The following is a 4,123-nucleotide window of genomic DNA, read 5'->3' on the forward strand; positions in this document are numbered from 1 at the left end:
GAAATTCTCCAAACAAACTAGTCAAATATTACCCATTATATAACATAAGGATTCCCAATGCTAGTCAATTGCCCAACACATATCATTCAAATTCTACCCAACAGTCCCTCATGATTCATACTTTGCCCTGTGCTTTGATCATAACCATTAAGAGTTCTACATAAATCCAGGGGCTTCATTTTCCCTGTTTCCTTAACACACTGCAGGTTCTTATTTGCAATGCTTGGTTGGAGGGCCATTAAAAAATGAATCCAATGTTGTGTTTTACTATGAAGGCCAAGGTGCCCAGAAATACAGGTAAGGATGGATGAGCAGGTTCACACAAAATATGAATAGAACAAAAAAACCTTCACTCATCCAGAAAGCGGAATTGGATATAAAACTTTACTGAACTTTAAAAAAGTTCAGTGCAATGTTGTCTTTTTCTTGTCACGTTTTTCCAGTGAATTTTGGTGCTGGTGCAAGGTGCCAGACTGATAAGACCTGGAAGGTGAAGTCCACAGTGGGCATCCCTACCTCACTGCCAGGAGCATAGGGGCCAACTCCGTAGGTGCTCCGGGGCTAAAGCACCCATAGAAAAAAAGAGCGGGTGCTCAGCACTCACCAGCCACCGTGGTTCCTGTGGCTCCCAGGCTGGCTGTTTGGCAGGCCCCAGGGCTGAGGCATTCAGGGAAGGGGGGCAAAAAGAAACAAGCGCCTGGCAGGTGGGGAGGACTTGGGAGAGGGGGCGGAGTAGGGGCAGAAAGAGGCAGAGCAAGGGTGGGGCCTGGGGAAGAGGCCTATGGGGAACTCAGGGCTGGAGTTATTCTAACAAAATAGCTTCAACCTTGTACTTCATGTGTGTGTGTGTCTTTGGGCAGGGGTGTCTTCCTTTCTCCTTCCATTCACCGCTCTATTGCATGCTCTGCAGTTCTCAATAATATACCCACAGCACATCCTTCACCTGTATGAGACTAGATTGACCAACTGGTTAGAACCCTTGTCACCGGAGGTCTCCAGGGATGGGTAATTGAACAGAGAGGTTTTCACCTCTAGATTAGTGCTTTGAATCCAGCCCCAGTTGGTAGTGATCAAAGCTGATCAGGGAAGGCAGGCCTGTGTTATCTAATAACCTGATTAACCTCTATGAAAAGGGTACGAGGTTTTAGTCCAGTTCCTAGTCCACATCGCCAGAAAGACCACCACAATCGACACTGTCTGGCAGTGAGACAGGCCAAAGATGAATAGTCTCATGGAGAGTAAACACCCTCTTATTCCTAGAGGCAGTCACTCAGGGTTGAGACATGTTGGCTCGGCAGCATGAAGGTTGCACCTCCACTTGCCCATACTATAACTGCTTTGCTCAGAGAAGACTTCAGTCTCTGAGGCTGTCCACAGCACTAACATCACTAATAAAAAGAGTGGACAATAAGAATATTTTCTTACTAATTTGTGCAATTAAATAGCTCTTAATTTTACCTACTGGGTCATGTCTTGAAACATTTTAAGAATGCTTCTAAAGATAGCAATCAGGCTTTGGGCAATATGCCCTGTCAAAGGAACCCCTTGTGCTTCAGGGCAATGCTATTACTGCCATAACGGCCAGTTCAGCACTATGCCTCTTCTTCTGCAAACCCTTTCATCATGTTTCCCCAAGAGATTTCTGTCAGGGAAGGCTCCACACCTTATGGCGAGAGCACCGTGTTCAGGGTAGGATTGGATTCTGGCTCCTCTACCTCCCAAATAGGGTTAATCATCATGGTTGTGGAGCAGGCCCCTTGTTCTCTTTTCCCACAGCAAAAATAATTTTCTTTGAAGTGAGGCAATTCACCTCTCACTCCTGTGTGTCTTCCCCTCTTCACTCTCCCCATCACACCGTCTTACCTGTTCCCATCCAAAGGTTTCTCCACTGGCATTGTTTTCGTACACTTCTGGCACCATCCTCCCTCCAAGGCTTATGCTCTGGAGCCAGGAAGCCCTCCAGTGCCACAGCTAGCAGAGGAGCAGGTGGCCTCATGAAGCAGGTGCCAGCACTAGTCTCCTCCAGATGGCAGCACTCTGCAGATAGAGGTCCCAGAGTATTTTTACCTGGCAGTATCCGTCAACTCAACAATTTCCAGGTTATCACATCTGCTTTCGTGATGCCAGACATGGAGTATCATCCCTATATGGTGGCCTGTTATCTCTTTGCTGAGGGCACTAGCACAGTATATATCACAACTGACATACCATGGAATTAACATTTATGCACACTGGTAACTTTACCCACATGGGTAGCACCATCAAAGTCAGTAGGACTATTCCCATACATAAAGTTACTCACATGCCCAAGTTTTTGCAGGATCAGAGACAACATGATTAATATGGAGAGAATACATAGTGATATGGCACCAGTATGCAGATTTTAGAGCTGTAAGCTTGAGATGACTGCATGACTTGTAAGTGACTAAGCCATGAATAAGTTACACAGGTCACTCCAAACAGGTGCACCTAAAACATTTACTCTAACAAACACCATCATGAGTTTTGCCTGTGTCACATTTTAGAACAATGATACTTTAGAAATATTTTTGTATAGCTAATATCTGCTATAACCCCCTGCCAATAAAGCAGGCTATGTGAGGGCCTGCTTCAGCAATGCATTTAGGCAGGTGCTTCCCTATACGCACGTGCTTAAGTCTCAATGAACAAAAAAATGGGATTTAAATATGTCTTCAAAGTTAAGCATGTGCTTAAGGGCTTTGCTGAATGGGAATGCTGTGCTGAACCATGGCTTTAAAAGCTGTACAGAGCTCAGAGTGACAGACATTGTAAACATATTTTTTAAACCTCTAGGAACATACCTTTTCTGTATATCAGGCTGTTGCAGTTTTGAGAACCAGTATCTTGGGATCTTCCAGAGATCATGCAATCACACAGCTCTCTTATGAGATGTAGCAGGTAACTCTAGCCCTAGCGGATTACGGCAAAAGACACCGGATCACACCTTAAACCTGTCACTGATCCAGGACTGAATATTGTCCAAGACTTTAGAGAGCAGAGGAATTTTAAATCCCTGCTTTTCGAGCTGCTCAGAGGTTGGGAGTGTGAGAATTTTGAAACTGTGCTGGCTCAGTGCCTTTCAGCATCAGTCTCTCAGGCACCTGTTCCTGCATCATTGAAGTTAGTGATGAGATTCACCATTGTGTTCACAGGGAGCAGGATAAGGCCACAATTAAGTAATTAGCACCGTAAGCAAATGTTGCTGCTTTGTGATAAAGGGATTTTGCCAATGTTTAGAACCTAGTTCCCTTTTTTTTCTCTCTCTTGTCGGTGCAAACAGTGAAAGTGCTCAGAGAGGGCTAGCCAACCTGAATATTTTATGCTTGCAAATATAGCAGCACGGCTCTCCACCCTCTTATACCAGCATGATTCCAGTGACTTTAATAGAGTCATGTCACCAATATGCGGGTATAACCATGTGGAGGAGCTGATTGCAGCTAGTTTGGAGCAATGTAAATATTTTTAATAGGCCAATGGTAATGCACTGGACTGTAACTGTGGAGACTAGAGGTCTATTCGTGGCCCTGCCAGTGGCCTGATGTATTTTTTTCTCCTTTGCATAGCTCAAAATGGCTGAAGAAATGTTCCCCTCAAACTATTACTTAAAGGCAAAGGCTGAGCTAAGACTTAGCATGGAAGATTTCCATCAGCAAGGAGATTTTTTTTGTGGTGCCTTGGAAAAGTGTGGGTGGGCATTCATTTTATCATGAAAATCCCACCATAATCATAGCAGTTGCCCACCCTAAACTCCTACTTTCACCTTTCAACAATTAGAAATGTCTGCTCCTTTTGATTTTTTTACCTTCCTTTGTTTTCACAAAGACAAACAGGAATGAAATTGTGAGGCTTGTCATCAGTCCTTTAAATAAATAACCCTGCCATCTTTTCAGTAGTTTGACAAGTTGGTTCCAGGCCCCGGGGAGGAAGCTAATAAACTTTTAGTTGCTTTGCTATTGTTTTCCTAAAACAATTTGACTTCCTTTCTGATAACCCCAAATCCTTCATTAAAAATAGAGTAGCTGGGAGCCAGAGGAAGAGCTGAACTTGGGCCAAGTTGCTGCTTAAAATACAGCCTGCGTAAGATCACATTTATATCCCAATC

At 44.1% G+C, this 4,123-nt stretch overlaps 1 protein-coding gene across 6 annotated transcripts in view; it reads right to left on the reverse strand.

Moving 5' to 3' along the window:
- GJA8 (gap junction protein alpha 8) overlaps positions 1 to 3,192 on the reverse strand; it is a 77,695-nt gene extending 74,503 nt beyond the window's left edge. For 4 of the 6 annotated variants that reach the window (XR_006288016.1, XR_006288015.1, XR_006288019.1 and 1 more), the window contains exons 1-2: positions 2,823 to 3,192; positions 1,864 to 2,037 (exon numbers count right to left, since the gene is read on the reverse strand). The gene's annotated coding sequence lies outside the window, so the exon portion shown is untranslated. Of the gene's footprint in view, positions 1 to 516; positions 702 to 1,863; positions 2,038 to 2,822 lie in introns of those variants that run through there. The other 2 variants (XM_043538417.1, XM_007060822.3) reach the window with 2 other exon arrangements.
- Positions 3,193 to 4,123: the final 931 nt, after the last annotated feature.

This window comes from Chelonia mydas, chromosome 1 (genome assembly GCF_015237465.2).
Source record: "Chelonia mydas isolate rCheMyd1 chromosome 1, rCheMyd1.pri.v2, whole genome shotgun sequence".
NCBI lineage: Eukaryota > Metazoa > Chordata > Testudines > Cheloniidae > Chelonia > Chelonia mydas.